The sequence below is a fragment of the Anopheles merus genome, chromosome 3L (genome assembly GCF_017562075.2).
Source record: "Anopheles merus strain MAF chromosome 3L, AmerM5.1, whole genome shotgun sequence".
Classification (NCBI taxonomy): domain Eukaryota; kingdom Metazoa; phylum Arthropoda; class Insecta; order Diptera; family Culicidae; genus Anopheles; species Anopheles merus.
The window spans coordinates 9,728,410-9,747,644 of NC_054085.1; the positions used below are offsets into that span (position 1 = coordinate 9,728,410).

At 42.1% G+C, this 19,235-nt stretch overlaps 1 pseudogene; it reads right to left on the minus strand.

Annotated features, from left to right (window-relative positions):
• LOC121598941 overlaps positions 1-19,235 on the minus strand; it is a 66,243-nt pseudogene that overhangs the window by 4,298 nt on the left and 42,710 nt on the right.

Genomic DNA, 19,235 nt, shown 5'->3' on the forward strand with positions numbered 1-19,235 from the left:
AGTAAAACGACGCTTTTAAGAGAGCACAGAACGAGCAATAACTCACTAACAACGAATTAAACATCATGAGTAACTAACCAATATCCATTTAAATCAGAGATGTCAAACTGTTGGCCCGGTTGAAGTCTTTGGGTGTGGCCCGGGACCGCTTGAGCCATCATTTATTTTGAATTTTTACGGACACCTGAACTAATTATAAGACCATCTATCTTCAGAAAACCTTATCGGTGTTTTGCTCTATCAAAAAAAGAGTAAAAAACTCAAAAAACTGTTCGAGTTATAGAACAAAAACCAAAAATGTGTATTTTGCTGAAATTGAGCAGTGAACTCCGGACACACATTGTTTTTGTTTAGTGGCATGGTTACAAAATTATTAAAAACTTTTTTTATCCCTTAAAATCCGTTTACGTTTTAGCTTCAAACTCATCAAAATCGTAAATTTCAAAATTAATTTTTCTTTTAATTTTAAGCAACCAATCAGGGTATTGTTTTGGAGGGAAAGTATCAGATTCTTTCGACACGGTTGCCTGCTTAGAACATTATACCTGCTTCTGCCAAAACGTTTATAAATTAGTTGAAATCGAGACTGTCAGCACAAAGCACGAGTTACTTTTGATAGGATGCTACAAACTTGATTTCAAACTTTCCCTGAGGCAGCAGTGACTAGACTAGACTGCAGGTGAGCAAATAGCTCTGAATTTAGTCGTCATAATAAAGGGGATTTCTATGGCCATTGCCACACATTTTGAAAATATCAGAGGCTTATGGCCAATTGAAAAATAATTTCCTGCAAACATCCTCTAGTGAAATGTTTCTTAAATTTAATAAACTTATTTGCACCAAACGTTTCACTGTTGTAGCGTAACTATTATCCCAATTAGAATGAAAGGAACTGCTTTGTATCATAGAATCACATATAAAACTAGGTTGCGGCCTGTGCCATTCTTTTAGTAGCATTTTTGCCCGCAGGATCGATTAGGAGTTGACTTCGCTTGTTTAAATCAATCGAGCAACTCTTTGAGAGTAAAACCTCGGTGAGTGATTAAGTGTTCAGTAGCTCACACACACAGCGAATAACTCTCTTGTAAGTGGCGCTGAACGACCAGTAGCTGACCCACGGTGAATTGAATCATTCGTGATTTAAGTAACTCTTTAGAGAGTTTATCTCTCTTAAATGAATTTATTCATTTAGGAGCTGAATAACTCTATCGAGAGTTGAATCATGAAATTTAAACTCATTGTGCCAATCAATAGTAGTTTGGCTACAACTAAATAATTCTAAAAAAGAAGATAAATAAGATGATAAGATGATTTAGATATTGCAGTTACTAACAACTCGCTCACAGCAAATGATATCATTGTTTGAGTGAAGAACTCTTTCGCGGACACTCAGAGCGATCACCAGTAACTAAAAAATTAAAATAACTCTTATGGGAGTGATCTTGCTGAGTTGAAACTCACTCTACAGTAGTTTGTCATAATTCTCAACTCTTAAACTCATAAAGCGTGAGTTAAAGATTTAACTCGTCATCCTGACTCAAGTTCTTTTTGTTTAGAGGACTTTGATTCTACTGGTTTCAATGCATATTAAAAGTCATGTAATTTGAATTTAATGATGGCACGCAATAATCACTTGTAAGCAATCCCTTCCGGATCGATCTCGGTGACCAGATAGCGCGTCTCGCACTCGCCCATCCAGCCCGATCGTTTGCGGCGTCAGCTCGATGCCGATCGTGTCGTCTCCCTGCTGCTTCACCAGCTTGATCTGCCGGAACCGACGCCGGATCGTACCGCAATCGAAGCCACCATTGGTAGCCGCAACGCCGGAAACGATCGACGACGAGGAGGATGACAGCCGTCTCCGGCTACCGAACACGTACGATTGGTCCTTCGAGCGGATCGCATCCACATACGCATCACCTCCATAAAGGACGCTCCCGACAGCTGCGGTTGCTGCTGCTGGTGATGATGGTGAGACAAGCTACGCTATGCTCAGCGACGTATTGCTCGCATCATCGATCTTATCCTCTGCGTGCCGGCCATCACTATCATACCTGACTCGTTACTGCTCAAACAGCTGCTCAGCCGCTGGTAGTTCAGCACAAAGCTGTGCTCCGTGTCGGTGAGCGTTTTGATGGAGTTGGTGCGTGACATGATGCCAACGTCACTGTTTGCACCGATCGATTTGCTATCGGTTGCGGAGGGCAGAAACCACATCGCTACCACTCTCGCCAGAGATGTTGAGCTGCGAATCGGTGATGGACACACTGTCGAGATCCGAGCGAAGACTAACGATGAACCACGGTTCCCGGTACGGAGCAGGTTCTCCTTGATACGGCTGTAGTTGATTACCGAGCCACCGTTCTCTTCCGGCAGTACCGAAAGCTTGGAGCGCAGGAACGCGTACGGGAAGTGATTCTTTTTGGAAAGCGAACCTTCCGGTGGGGTTGTCTGCTGACCGAACACGTGCAATGTCGTCACAGCTGGAAGATTTGGTTGCTGTCGAGCTGGATGGGGAAGCGGAGGACGTCTCGGAGTTGGATCCACCATTACCAGCCGCTCCGTTTGTCTGTTCGCCACGCAAACCCGTGAGATGGAGCTGTGAGGAGAGAGGACGAACTTCCGACGGATGATTTCGTGTGTCCATTTGCTAGATTGACACCGTCGGTAGGATCATCACACTTCACGTAGGAAACGTATTGAGCTGACTCGTCGAACTACTCCGGTACAGCATCTGTTGGTGTTCCATTTTGCTCAGGTCGGCCTGCGTTGGGCCAGCGACATGTGATGCAGCAGTTGATGTGGTTGTTGGGAGTGTTGGGCCTGCTGTTGAGTTTGTTGCTGCTGCAAGAATTGTTGCTTCTGATATTGGTTCGACTTGTGGTTAAGCATACCGGTCGAACCCATGCGGTAGAAGAGAAATTTCGGAACGTACCGGACGATCGTTCCGAGTTGAGCTTGACCAGCGGGGTGCCCATTCGAAGCTGGACCACCGTTCGCGGAACGATGACTTTGGTATGCTTTTAGCGGGACGGTGGATTTTCCCTTCCGGCCACTCTCCTGATCGGCGCCACAGATCGTACTGATGCACGGTTCCGACGAGGAGGCGATCGATGTGGCGGTCGCACTGATCGGCGACATGGAGAAGGTGGAGCTGGTGGCCGGCGGTGGCACTACCGGTGGGGCTACGGTGACAAGCGCAACGCTACCGGGGACGGCCAGCTTGTGGGCGTCGCTGCCACGACGAAGTAGATCAAACTTTTTGCCCATCTTGCGGCCCCATGTGAACACTGGGAAGCGGGAAAAAAGAGAAAACAGAAAAGAGATTTGTGAGTGATTATTTCAATAAAGTAATTTATATTATTCCGAGTTACAACATTTCTTTACGATATTTAGATTTAAAAAAAGTTTTTTTCTTAGATTGATGCTCCATGCAGATATATTGTCAGCATTTTAATGTAATTTGCTAGGAAAATCACATTAAAGAAAACTGTGTTTCATTATTTTAATATTCGTTTGTTTGATGATTTCATCTTTTAGTAAAGAAGTAAAAAAGTAAAGAAGTAAAGAAGTAAAGAAGTAAAGAAGTAAAGAAGTAAAGAAGTAAAGAAGTAAAGAAGTAAAGAAGTAAAGAAGTAAAGAAGTAAAGAAGTAAAGAAGTAAAGAAGTAAAGAAGTAAAGAAGTAAAGAAGTAAAGAAGTAAAGAAGTAAAGAAGTAAAGAAGTAAAGAAGTAAAGAAGTAAAGAAGTAAAGAAGTAAAGAAGTAAAGAAGTAAAGAAGTAAAGAAGTAAAGAAGTAAAGAAGTAAAGAAGTAAAGAAGTAAAGAAGTAAAGAAGTAAAGAAGTAAAGAAGTAAAGAAGTAAAGAAGTAAAGAAGTAAAGAAGTAAAGAAGTAAAGAAGTAAAGAAGTAAAGAAGTAAAGAAGTAAAGAAGTAAAGAAGTAAAGAAGTAAAGACGTAAAGAAGTAATGCTCAATGTGACCAGGGTTTTTTCAAAAAACGTTTCCCTGCAGAAGAACTCCACTCTAACGCGATGGCTGAAACATGATCTATATCATGACGTGTAAACTGTTAAATTTATCCAGTATATTGTGTAAAAGGCACAAAAGGTCTAATATCAATCAGAGCTCCACTATATTGTAATTAAAAATAGTAAACAATGAAAAAATAAATAAATAAATATAAAAAAAAAGTAAAAAAGTAAAGCATTTTAAAAAGGAAAAAATACTTCAGAACGAAATAACTAAAATAGTAAAGAAGTAAAGAACTAAAAAAGATTTAAAGAACCAAACGCACTAAATAAATAAAGAACTTAAGACTGAAATAACTCAAAATTAAAAACATCAAAATTGATGAACATTTCAGCAAATGATGTCAATTTTGAAAAGCCTCACATTGTCACTAACATTTGACAGTAAATTTTATCATACAAATTAATCTTTTTTTTCAAAACTGTAAAGCAATCCCAAAAAAGGTAGTAATAAACATGAAATGGTCCACACAACAGCATAATAAAAAGGGCGTATTGAACAGGAATTGTAAGCAAAACAACAATGGTGGCATTTTTGCATTCAGTATGCACATTCCAGCATCAAAAACACATGGCAGCAAAGCAAACGATCTCAGTTTTGTTTCACAGCCGCCGCTGGATTCCCTTCCGGGATGAGATAAAAGCTCTATTGTGTCGATAAAAAAAAACCCTCTCTCCCACCCGCGCGGCATCACATTGTGTGCTTTATGCTCACGAGCCATTCCAGCCGTCCTGCCGTGGGGCAATCATTTGTCGATTTGTGATTTAAAGCTCTGCCCAGGGTTTCGATGCAGCTCTACAAAACGGCTCACCAGTGGTGTAAGAAGAATGGGAAAAAACGATGGAACAGTGAAAAATCCGGATTCTCCCCCAGGGCGGGCATAGGGTGATATTGTTTGTGCGCGCGACTGCACAAAGACGTCCGCGCGAACGGCAAACTGCAGCAAGCGGCTTGTGCTGCATCATCGGTCTCGGCACGCGGACCTTGAACCAGCCCGCAACGGCAATGATGCATTAATGATCGGGAAGATTATTGGCGCATGCAGATGGATGCTGGGTGTTTGTGTGTTGTTGTAACTCTATATTCCCGGGGCGCCATGTGGCAGGCTAGGTGCCGGGGAAGGCTCTCTTTGCTGGCGATACATTGGAGTCAGGCCGACGCAGCTGAACGGTGGACGTCGAAATGGGTGACTGCATTCGCGCAGGAACGACGACGACGAATGGTGGCGTGCGGCCCGACTGCATTGTAAGGTGTCGAGTTCCTAATGCGCCCAGACATGCGGAAAAATGTTTCGCTTTATTTTATTTCGCCCGGGTTTTGGAACGGGGCGACCTGAAGACGATCGTATTTCGTGCCCTTTTCCCTGCCTTACGGTGGTGTGGCACGGGGAGTTACAGAATGGGAAGTAAATTGAGAACTCATGCAACAATGAAAACATACTGGCAGCATATGGGCAAGGGAGGTTGCTATCCTGCAGCGGGTAAGGGTTGATTATGGTTCCAATAAAGGAGCTGTGAGCAATTGCAAACTGTTACTGTTCTTTGGCAGAAAGGGGGGGAGCACAGGCAAAAACCGGGCACCGGAGCCGCAGAGTAACGTGAGATCAATATGGCTGGCACACAGGATGGCTTTCAAGGACAATGATTTTTTTCTTCCTTTGCTGTAATCATTTTCTTTAATGAGCAAATGATGAAGAGTTCGATTTGAAACAGGTGAGTTTTTGGAGCAATATTCAAAACCTTTTGTCTGAACTGTACAAACTTCAGTAGCGAATACATCAAACTCCCATAAAAACAATTGAGTTCCAGTTCGATGGGTTTGATGGATTAGTTTCGAATATCTTATGAGTATCAATTAGCTCAGAATCGGTAGAAGTCTAAATAGCACCTAAGCAGCTTGTTACAGTTAACACTCAAAATCACTTCCCTTAATATTGCTACTTGAAATAACTAATCTAACTGGTGCACAAAACCACGAGACGGCGTCTATCTTTGACACTTTCACACGCAAGAGCCACCTTGTACCGATGTCATGCATTAAAAAGCTATAAAGCTCCGCTAAGTTGGGTACACGTTCTTAACAAGCCTTAAAGTTCCATCGTCAACCTTACACATAGTACTAATCAGCCGCAAAGTTCCAAAGAGTGCCGTGTGCTTGTTAAAAAGCTTTATGGCACGACAAAGCACCGTTTCATCTCTTAATCACCACAAAGTACGACATCGGAACGATTTTTCGTTAAACATCCCCAAATCAGCTATGGAGTTCGAGCTGGCTATTTGGGTAATATACACATGCAACAACGTTTTACACATTGATATAGAAAGGATACTAACCAAATAAACTAACCAAGGGCTCAAGAACAGAACTAACGAACACAATAATTAATGGCCTCAATAACTTTAAACCTAAAGAACTAGATAACGAAAAGATATAAAACAAAGTTGACAAAATAAGTAAAAGACTAAAGCCGTGTATTAAGTAGTTAAATAATGTACTAATCAACATCACACACAGCGATTGCTGAACTGACGGCGTAGAAAAGAAGATAAAATGAAACAATTATCTAGAAGTTTATAACACGAATGCTCTAAATAACTGCAGAACGAAGGAATTGATGAACTGAAGGATGAAAGACCTAAAAAACTGATGAAGTAAAAAATTGGAAATTGGAAGAACTAAGGGTTTTCTGAACTGACGGACTAAAGATGTAAGAATTAAAGGCTATGACAAGAAATTAAAAGATATGTATAACGAATTAAAGAATCAATGATCTAATAATCCATAGAACAAATGCTTATAAATAACAGCAGAGCGAAAGAACTAAATAACAAAAGAGCTGAAAAACTGAAGAATTGAAGAAGAGGAAATCGAAAGAACTAAGTATATACAGAACTAAATAATTAAACAAACACGATACAGCTAAACAAATGAATTCACGAGCTGAAGTATGGAAAAGTGGAAGAACTGAATAACTAACGATTTAAGCATAAAAAATCTATAAAACTCATAAACTTCTTTGAAAATATAAAACAATGGAAAACCATACAATTCCCCATTCAAAAATGATGAACAACTTGTTGAATTTAAAACCTCCCCAGTTCAATGTCTGCTTTTGGTAGAGCTAGTGCGAATAACTTACATGGACGATCAGCTCCTTTCAATACAAGTTTCGTCGCTCGTGACCCATCTCGCTTGCCGCTTAAACGATCATGACAATTCCCATTCGCAATTAGATCATTGCCCAGCCATAAATGTAGCCCAAGGTATAACTGTTTCACCCGACCACCACACAACAGCCGCGAGAGTTGGTCATGTGGACCTTACCGGTTGGTGAAATGGATCACACTGAAGAACAACATCTCGTACCCATATGCCGTCCCTCCTATTTAGAGCTAATAGGTGCAGGCAGGCTTGATGGATAAGGAGCCTGATAGCTTGATCTGCTCGATCGTGCCGCAAAACGAGAGCTCTCAGACCCCAGATACCAGATTCCTAGAAACGCATTTGACGGGCTGGTCAACCGAAAGCACCGTTAGCGGTATACCCTCCTCTCCTGCCATCTGCCTTATATGGGAGGGCTGCCGTAGGAAGCTGTAGGATGGAACTCGATGCGTTCCAATAAATCATTGCCCGGAGAAAGAGGGGGTAGAGACAACGAACGACGGGAGCGTTCTATTCCTTCGTTCCCGTTCAACATTGTGCGCTTAGAATGAGCTGGCCGGACGATCGTACCACGAAAAACGATCGGATGACAAATTTCTGTCCCAGCTGCGAGGATCTTTCGGGCTCCAGTAGGGAAATGTTCCCGCTGGATGCGTAACAGAGTGTGCATGGCACACACACACTCACACCCAAGGTTAATGATCCTGTCAAAATAGTATCACGCACCCTGGGAGGAACTTGCCGTGATAAAGCGAACACGGAAAGTAAAATCTGTTAACGATCTGTTGCGGGGTGCGACATCCCGCTGGGTTCAGCTGCTGCCAGCTCCCGGCATCGCATCGCAAGGAAGGGAGGACCGGTTTTTGGCTGATTGCCAAGAATAGAATAATTATTATTTCCCTCCCGCCGCGCCAGACCAGGTGGATTGGAACGCGCGCGGGCACGAGCACACACACGGTTTCGATTTATGGCTCCCGTTGCTGGACGATGGATGTTCAACGCCGCCGGATCGGTTGCGTCCGACGTCTGTACGCCAGCACAAACCGAGTAGGATACGTTAAGTGCAATTAGGCGATTGATTTTATTGGAGATGCTGGGTTTAATTATGATTTAGGTCGCAGCGGGTGAAATGTGGACGGACCGGATCCGGACGACAACAACACCCGATGGATGGATCGATGGGCCAGTTCGGTTGCGTTCGGTTTTGTTTGCGTTGGCTTACTTGGTGAAAACGGTTGCAATGCAATCTAAATTGCACTAGCTTGGAATGAGGTAGCTATTCTATGCCAGGTTTGAATTGCTCAATGCTAAAAGACCTATTTGTTTCACCTTAATCGGGGTTTTTTGTGGAGCATTTGATCGGTAGCACAGCACATTTAATAGCCCATAATTAGATGGTACTTGAAAAGGGGGGTTTTGTGTTACAAGTATAAGACATTGTAAACTTTGTGTGGATAGATCGATGTGCAGCATTGTGTGTCGTGTTGTTTGCTGAAGCATTACGTCGAATATATTACAGGACGTTCCTCTTCAAAGTATGAGTTCTAAGCTGTACTTCTATACCTACATGAGGCTCAGTACTCTACAAAGTATATAAGAAAATTAATACAAATTTGCAAAAAATATTAAATCTACCAACAGAGTTGTGTTGTCATTAGGTACTAACGAAAATAGATAATGCCGTGCAACACGACAAGAAACGAGTAGAGCTAAGTTGAGGAAACGGAGCTTGTTGTAACATGTCGATTCACATGTAAATCTAGAGCTATTTTTAGTACATTTAGTACACAAAAAGGATATGGAGCAACACATAAAGTGAAGTACCACATTGAGCTACACTAAAAGAGAGCACGAAAAGCTGTAGATTAAGCTACATTGAGACACAATAAAGGAATTATAAAGGGGTAGAACTACATTGAATTAAATTCAAAAAGGTACTTTAACGTTGGAGAGTTATTTTGATGTGTATTGAGCTACGAGTAGCATTGCGATACATTAAATGAGCTAAATTGGAGCTGTTTTGTGTAAAAATGAGTTACCTGACGTGGGCAGTGTTGATTTACATTTAAAAAGCAACATTGAGCATGTAAAACACCTAGAGCAATATTGAACGAGCTATGTTGAAAGTATGAAGCTGTTTGATCTTCATCGAACTAAACTAAAGGAGCTATAAGGAACGTGTGGAGCTATATTCGTAGCTGTGTTGGTTGAAATGAATATTTCAAGCGTGAGGAACTGCTTCGAGGTAAACTGTGATACATTAGAGCAGCGGTCGGCAAAGTCCGGCCCGCGGGTCAAATGCGGCCCACAGCAACATTAAATCTGGCCCGCGAAAGGATTTGTCTGATTTTTAAAGATTATATTCTATAGGAAGAAACTATTCGTATAAAAGTTACTGAAAAACATATAGCACGAAATTTCATTCCGTCGTACTGGTCTACCCTCGATCAACATAATATGGATTGATGGACTAATCATTATTGCGGTTTTCAGAAGTTCTGATAATTTTGGAACACTTTTGGGATTTTTTCTTACGGGAATTGAACTTTATGGTTCGAGAAGTGTACTCTATGGTACACTTTTGGACAGGTTCATTCAAAATACAATAAAGTCTCGATTCAATGATTTTTTTAAATAATATCTTTACATGCATCTTTCACCGGCTAAATTTTGTGGAGAGAAGTATATAGTGACAATGCAAAAATGATACAATTTTGTAAGTCATAAAATTCTAACCAGATACTATTTATCGGCCGAATCGATGTCTACAACATCTTGAAAAAATAGTAGTAAAATTACGCACGTAAACGCTTTTCAAAGCCACTGCAAGCCGCAAGCACAACTTTGTCGGAGCTTTATGATTTGAAGCTGAACCCTGTTGGAAGCAAAAACTGCCTTTTACCAAAAGTATTTTAGCGCACTAATGAGAAACAATGGCAAATCCTCTTTGATCGATATAGCTCCCCAAATCTACTCAGATGATGAATTTTGACATCGTTTGACTGCTTTTATACCATTAAGCCGTTAAATGTTGGTATATCAAGAGATGCTCCATAAATACGATCATTTTGCCTGTTCAAAGCTACCACCATAGCAATCAAATTTTTATCCAAAAAATTAACGTAGTTACCTTCATGCGCTTTAACTGAGATCTGACTACCGTACTACTATTACAATTAGTATTAATAATAGTAATTCAATAATTTTTTACGTTGCTTGGATGACATCATTACATAAAAACAACAATATCACCAATCGTATTGCCTGATATCATTATCCAATTATTTGGTTTGAAATCTTTGATAATGTAATAATTTGAGTGCTTATTGAATTAATAATTGCTTATTGAAGAAATAATTGAGAGCAATATTGAACTACATTAAATGAGCTACATGAGGTTTGTGGAGCTACATGAGACTTACATTGAAGATTGAGTGTTTGAAACTACACTGAACATGTGGAGCTACTTTGAGCTACGCTGTCAGGGTGGAACTACACGAAGCGTTCTAAATCAATTTCTGTGTAAATAAAGTCGTTTCCAATCATGTGTTTCCTAACCACAACCCTTCTAATCTAAAAAAAAAATACATAAAAAACCCAGAGCTTCATCAAGCTTAACCCTAAACATGTTCCAACTTCCGTGGAAAAGCTTAGAGCGTGAAGAATTGAAAGCACCACTAAACGCAACTCTTATACTACTTGGTGGGTACTAGCAAGCCTTGAAAGCTTCAATTAAATCACAACTTTATTGCAAAATCTCTTACCACTTCCTGTAACATGGTTGCCCCTTTACTTTCACGGTATGTAAAGGACGTAGAAACTCAATACCACGTACAGGCATACAGCCCAGGCAAGAACAAAAGCATTCTCAATCGCAGCAGAAAAGGGCCATCAAAATGCATTTCCACCCATACAGAAAGGGAAGGCCACCCGGCCTTTTTGCTCGGTTTCAGTGGTGCCCCTCAGGGTGGTGAAACGATTGCAGCTCACCATCAACGCTTTTTTTTTTCTAGCTCACCGAATCAACGTACAGCGGATGTGCGGCTACGGAAAACACAACACACCCCCGGACGGCTTCGGGAAAGTCAGCACGTTTTGCATTCTATGCGTATGAGTTCTTGTTTTTTTTGGGGGGTCTACTCACTGTGTTATTACAACGCGTCACGCGTTTACGTCCGATCGAAACACCGATGGAATGTGCTGGTTGTTTGGAAAAAAGACCCATCGACCAGTCGCTCTATCGGCTGTGTGCCATCAAGCGAAGGCTCGCGTTATACTTTTGGTGTCCACCGTACCGAATCGAATTGTACATCATCAGCGTCCCCTTCCCGCTTCATCATCATCTCTTTGGAGCAAAAAACAACTCCAAATGGCAGCCGTGGCTCCCGCCTCGAAAATGTGTCTGTGAGCAGAGGTTAAAAACCGGAAACTGCTGACAAAACGAGCCACCGTCACCACCAGCATTTCCGAGAGTGATCGACAGAGAGCCAGAGAGGTAACGCGTTTTTGTAGAACGGTAGACCTGGTTAGAAACAACGGTCGAACCGGATCTAACCTTTTCCGGTCCGGCGTCCGATGTCTGCGCCCGAAATGCACCGGTTTGGCAGTTGGGGAATTCGTGTGGGAGGGAAATTTGGACCGCCAACGAATGCACATTTTGGGTGAGACGAGTCCAGAGTGTTGTTATTGTTCTGCCCTTTTGTGTAACATTCAATCGAACTCAGGTTTGGTTTTAGTTTTCTACCTCTCCCCTCCTAAAAAAAAACGGGGTGGAGTGAAAATTCGGTCCGGTTCATTAGCTTTCACTAACAAAACATCGTTCGGGGACGAGCGTCCAACCTTTGCCCAGCTCAGCAGCCACGCTAGGGATCACTTTGGAGAGGGGTCTACTACAACTGTACAGAATTATGCTTATCGTAGGTTGGATTGTAGCAGACATTCCCTAAGAGCGTTTTTTTTTCTGCCCACCGTACCGACTAAAGCGCAAAGGTATAATGGTTCGTGAACTGATGCGATTTAACACTGGAGTTGTCGATGAGTGTTTTGTTACGCACCTTTCCTGTCGACTTCTGCACTGACTGCGTAGTGATTGTGTGTGGGCCTGAACCATGTTTTCGAAGTGCTTTAAATGCTACCGTCCACTAGATGGCGTCCACCCCAAAACGAGTGAGCACTGCTAGGACAACCCCCATCAGCAACAGCAACACATCATAAACACGGCGTGCTGCTCAAGGTCTTGCCCGTTCGCCCACTCGACAACAGGCAACGGGAGTAGTTTAATTGATAATTAGGAAGCGAATTGTTTCGGCTACATACAAATGGCCATTATTGTCGATCGACCAGCACCACTGGAGAGGGAAGACCCGGCGCCAAACCATCACCGATCTGTTGCAATTAGACGGGGAATTGTGTGCTCCGCGAGCATGCCTTTCCGCCGCTTGTGCTCCAAGCATCTTTGCATCGCTGTGCGTCTGTGTGCGCTTCCCGCGGGTGCGTTAAACGCTAGATTGGTTGCCAGTCGAGCCGGATGCTTTCTTTTGATGCGGCTAATTGATGTGTTTTCCGGAATGTTTGATGCTCAAGTGTAGCCGTCGCCGCCAGTAGTGCCAGTGTGCTGGCTTCCGTCCTTTTGCAACGTGTGCTACTGAATGTGTATGTACACGCGCGCCCGCGCGCGCGCGCGCGAAGATTAGAGAGGGATTGGGAGACGGAAAAGGGCAGGGTAGGCAGATCCCAAGGGAATGGACAGAGGTGCACGTAAGTGCACGTTTGAAAGCGATGCTGCTGGGGCGAAATAATAATTTCCAACCTGGTGTGGGCACGAGCCCACTGGCACGGAGGGAGCAAAGCACACCGAAAGGAGGCAACACCGAGTGGGCCATTAATTGCACTGCACTGCATGGTATGCATCTTCTCCAATGCATTCCACCGTTTTGTGGGGTCAGGCTGCATGGGGTACATGATGGTGCGCTTTTGTTTCTTGCTCTTGCTACCAAAGAAAAATGTACACCACGCTATAGGCGATGCACATTCTGCAGAAAGCGCGTGTGTTGTTTTGATGGCTGCAGGGGCTGGGGGGACGAAAGGACGGCATCATTGGAGAGCCCTGGATGCTACGAATAATGTTGCAAATGTTTGGGGCCCTCTAATGTAATTAGCACTTCGTGTGGCGGTCCGATGGTGTATCAGTAATTTTGCCTTTGGGTGAAATGTTTATGCTACACGTGTGAGGTAGCTTCGGGGGTATTAATGTTTACGTTTTGTTCGTTCACACAGCACCAATAGAGGCGGTGTGCGGTTCACGTGTGTACTGAGGAACTTTTTCGGCGAATAAATGTTGTGTTATTGCATTAGCATGATCAGCTCTCGGTAATCATAAATAGGGTATATCAGCTAATGTTTTAGGTTTGAGGAATAGCGCATCACGCGTTAAGGTTCAGATCAAACATACGTTGTCCAGCTTTAGGAATTACATCAAATCAACACGATAGTGTACATACTAAATTCATAGAATAACCCAAGCAATGAACAAACTAGGGGTATCCATCAATCACGTAACCGAGCTTTATATTGAAACACCCTGGTTACGATAAAAAACACTAATCCAGCAACGAACCTTTAACTTCTGTCAAATCATGAAAGTTTTCAGGCGTTTGGCTACACAATTCCATATGAGATTCGTAAAAGTTTTGTAAAATATATGCCAACATGTGACAGTGAATGTTAGCATTGGTTTAATTCCTTACCCTATCTTCAGAAAGGTTTGAATTACATACGTGACTGTGTATGTTGCAGAACTTTGTGAGGCCTTTGTTTTTTGATAAGAACAAAGTAAATTAAGGAATCCTTTTCAATATGAAAGCACAGCCTTTTTTATATTTTATTTCTTCAACTGCAACAACAACAACAACTACTACTAGTACTACTACTACTACTACAGTTTTCCCCCGAATTAAGCGAATAATGCGTTCCGGAGACATTCGCGTAACTAAGATTTTCGCGTATTTCGAATATTAATCTTTTTTAGTTAAAGTATAGGTGATAAATATAATTTTTAGAACAAATTTGGAACCTTTGTGCGCTTAATATTTATTTGATAGATTTCATGGGAAAAAAAATTGTTGTTTTCATCTTTCCAGCGATATTAAACTTTAAGCACAAATCAAAATAATTTTTAAGAATTCAATCTATTAATTGTTGGAGAAAATTGCACCGATTCGACATATAAACTGTCAAAATAAAAATTCGCGTAGCTCGGGGAAAACCAGTACTATTAATTGCTACTACTACTATTTAGTACTACAGTAACTAACTATTATATTCTTCTTTCTTCTTGTTCTTGTCTACTCTTTTTTCTTCGTTTTCGTCTTCATCTTCACATGATTCTTCTTATTTAGTGTAACAATTGGAGTGGGGTATTATTCGCTGAAAGATTCGAGCCAGTTCACATTTGAACCCATCATGTCGTTAGGTCATATGACTTGGCTACTGTACTACGCATCAAGATCCCAGGTTGCAGCATGGTTTAACAGGGAAAACTGTCACTTGTACTGTCTGATATCAAATATAAGTGCCAATTATCTGATACAAACGGAACAGTGTCAAACAAACCCGCTGTATACGAATGGAAACAAAATCGGTATTATACAAGCATGTTAGAGGCGCGTTTCGTAGACTCGAGACATTGCTGCCAAAAAGATCCAAAATGGCTTTGTTTGTCAAAACAAACTGCAATGCGAAACACTTCCTGCGTTTACATCGTACAATGTTATAATTGTGTATTATTTAAATGTTTTGGCGATGTCATTTAAAGTGGCACTGCAAAGTAGTGTGTTTGTCTAATTTCTGTGTATTTTGTCATTTCTACACATCTTACAGTAAATTATTAATTTAAATAAATGGAAAATTATTCTGAATGTAATAACATGCGATTCGTATGGTTTAAAACTTTCAGTTAGAAGTAAAACGGTAAAACAAAACGTTTTCCATAGCTTTAACCTGAGGGAATGCTACTAGATAAAAAACCGCTTGAGGTCTCCGCTTGAGTCATGTAATGCAAATGGCCATCGTTCAGTTAGATATATCTAAGCATAGACAAATCGAGTTGTCTAACACGGATCATAATAGAAAGTCAGCATTTTGTATGTGTATTTCATACTTTTCCTCAAACACTCGAGTCACATAATTGACCCCATAATCTCATCATAAATGACCATCTCATGCAAACAATTAACAACTATTATACCTGTTTAACGTGACGTAGTTTATGGACGACCCCATCAACAACTCCAAATATGCTATTTTTGTTTGTTAAACAATAGAATTGTAGCCAAACGATATTAAAAGCATCTTTCCTAGACCATGAGACAATAATCGTGCACAAATTCATTCCAACGAATGAATGTTCATTGTATGGCTGTGGTCCCACAAACAACAAATATTTGTAAACTAAAACAAACACTTTTTGGCCAAAAACACCAAAAAAGGCCTCAAATTCTTGCCCGACATTCTCGCGCACTTATCACCGTCCGAAACACTCGTGTATGTAATGTTTACATTCTTTTTCCTTCTTCCTTCAAACCCTTTGTTCATCACCCCCTTAAGCCTAATGTAATGCTCACGGGAGAGACCATATACTGTCACTTATCCGAAAAGTTACTATCTCCTCCCTAGACTAAACTTTTGTTGTTGTTTTTTCGGACAGTGAGTTTTGTCACCGAGGCCACAGACGCGTACGTGCCATTATGGATGGGCACGTTCATCGATTCGGCTCCATTTGTTTGGTGTGGGGGACACCCCAGCACAGTGCGTTAGATCCGCGCCGCACTGCATCTTTATCCCGGGTCACATGCGCGGCACGCACACGCGACCCGCGTTCTGGAAAAAGTTGAAGGCAAACGTTAAGCCGCGTGCCGTTGGGGAAGGCATTTGGGTGATTTGGGGTGCAAACTTGACCTCGGCGCTCGACGTCAGTGGTACTGGAATAGATGGCCTACAGTGTGTGTGTGTGTGTGAGTGTGCGGTCGCGCGCGTGGACACTAATTGGATCCGGCTATTTGGGGTGATAATTGGTTTCGATGCTCGAGTGCTGCAGGAAAAGCTCATCAGAAGTTGCGATGATACTTTTGGAATGTTGGAATGCGTGTGCGAGACCTTAGGGACTGACCCCTGCTATAGTAGTCCAATAGTATGCTCTCTTAAGCAGACGAACCTTTTCGACTGGCAGCAGCAGCACTGGGAACATCTCACCGAGCTGGTGACGCCACCGAGCTTCGGCACCCAATTTCGGTGACCATACCCGGAGGATATTGGAGCATTGACACTGTAGCACTAGCGCTAGCAGCTACCACGGGAGTTGAGTTAATCGGATTTGTTTCGGCACACACTATCTCATCACCCAGCGATACACAATCACACCACGCAACAAAGGGAAATGAACACTTTCGCGACGGTCGCGACTCGGGCGCTTCTTCCCGTGGAAACACTTTGCGCGCGCGATGGTCACTTGCGCGCCGATTACCATTAGTCGCGCCAATCTTTTGCGCTTCTTCCCCTGTTACCCTGTGCAGCACGATTCATTCACGCTTTGGTAAATGGCAATCAAACGGGGAAAGAAAACAAAACAAAGCACAAACGCACACCGAAATGCGTACGCGGGCCCGCGGAAATCTTATTCGAACGGTGTGCGGCCACAGACTGCCCGGCAGACACCACTCTGGGCCGGACCGAAACGGATCGAATTGCACCGCGTGCTTGCACAGGCACACACACACACACACACAGACACACCAACACATTCCGAAACCGATGCGAAAGTTCCGCTTAACGGAACGGTCCAGGGCGAAAGAAAAACCGGACTGACCATCGGGCCATGTCCGCACCAAAAACCCCGGTGGACGGAGTGGGGTGGCATTTTTGCCGTAATGTTGTGGTTTTGGAATGTTAATCAAGTTCTGCGTACAGCGAGCCGGGCCACATCGATATGGAAATCGGCCTCCAAAGTCGACCACAACAACCACCACCACCGTCCGTTTTCCCTTTTCTGTTGCCACTCGCCACCCCTTCCCGTCGCTGTGTCTGAATATGTTGTAAGCTGTCGGTGTGGTGCAAGTGCACCGCATCGAACACACAGGTGCACTGGTGCATGGTCGATGCATCTAATGCACTGGGTGCTGCTTGGTGTGTGCGATCGGTTCGATCCCGGCGTCCCTCGGCCGTTGTTAGACGCGCGGGAGAAAAGTGAAATTATTGAAATGCAATCGTGTGGTGTGGGAGGAGCTAGAGGAGCAGTGAAGGTGGGTGGTGAATGCATCTCGCTGCTGACAGCAAGCAAGAAAGTGCAGCCGTAGTGAATGTACGGAAAGCAATCGGAGGGGAAAAAAGCCAGTGATTAGCATGAGGATGGTAAATGTGCATTAGTGCTCGCGCGCCAAACATGGTCCGCTTGCATTGAAATTGTTCTGCAAAACATCCCTGAATGTTTGAGGATACTTTGCTGTAGTGAAATGTGGGGCAAGTGTGCCATTGCATATTGGCACACTACAGACAAAAACTGATGCGCACTGTCAAAAATGGATGCCTTTGAGGCAAAAATTGCGACATGCTGTCAAAAATAGATGCCTTCGAGACAAAAATAAGTGAGTTAGATCGAGAAAAATCGATTAATCTATAATAAATTAGGCACACTTTACCTATTCATTGGAATGCCCTCTCAGACGTCTCAGACGAAAGCTCCGACTTAGTTTAGTTTAGATAATGAAAGAATCTTGCATGGCGGATTTATTTATTTTACTTTTTGAACGTATTAAATAAGTAAAATAAATTAAATAAATTAAATAAATTAATTAAATAAACAAACATTATTGTCACAAAATCCGCTAGTTATCTTATTTTGTTATAAAATTTTCATTGCATTTTGGTTTGATATCGTATCCAATTTTTATAAACAAACCTCTTTTATTTTAAACAAATCATCCCAGTTTTGTCGGATGAAAGAGATATTTGTGTTTTTTCAGAGGGTTCAGTGATAAAAATGACATATGTAACACAAGTAACATGCATTTTTAGTACCGAATACTGTACATTTTTAAGCAGCACAGAAAGAATTCAGGATTTAAAAAGTGTAAATTTAATGTTTGAATGAGTAAGATGTATTTAATTCTTGACATGTTTGAGCATTTTCCTATAAATTATTTTGTTTCAAGTTCTCTGTAACACCATGTGACATGGTTGATTGGATAGTAGTTAATTTGTTCTTAATTTATTAGTTGTCGCCTAAGGTTACCCAACTTTTTAAATTTATGACAGCGTGTCTCTAAGGCACCAATGTAGTCGAAGAGCTCTAAGATAGCCAAACATGATAAAATTATGGGCATACTAGATGCATTAGCGGCAAAATTGGAATCACATAGTTTAAAATTTGAATTTTGTTGTCAACTACTGTGAAATTGTTTGGCATTTTTTTATAGTAAATTCAGCACCATGAAACGACTATTTTCTATTATTATGTAAAAAATTATTAGAAAAATATAATAAATAAATCATTATAGAACTAGAGCACTGCATAGCATCTATCATTCAACATTTTATATCATATAAAGTTTTAAGAAATAAACATTTTTTTTATATGTTTTGTTAATTATCTGCGCCATGACAAAAATATGAGCAATGAGGGTTCAAAAACTCGCTCAAACATCAACCCATTTAAATGAAGCTGTGAGCAGACGCACTCATGTGTAGCATTGTGCATGCAATGGTTGCAATTGTTAGCATGTGCCGTGTGCGTGTGTATGTGCTGGTGACCAGGCCGGTGCAGCAAACGGGGCGAGGGAAAGGGGACTGCAATTATATTTCGAAGCAGATCGAATGCAAACGCAACCGGTTCAGGAAACTAGCTGAACGACATCAACAGTGCCATGAAGTGGGCATGAATATAAACACAGCCACACACACAAACACACACACACACACACACACACACACACACACACACACACACACACTCATACACACGAACGTTAGAGTCCAATTAGGAGCCCACCTCC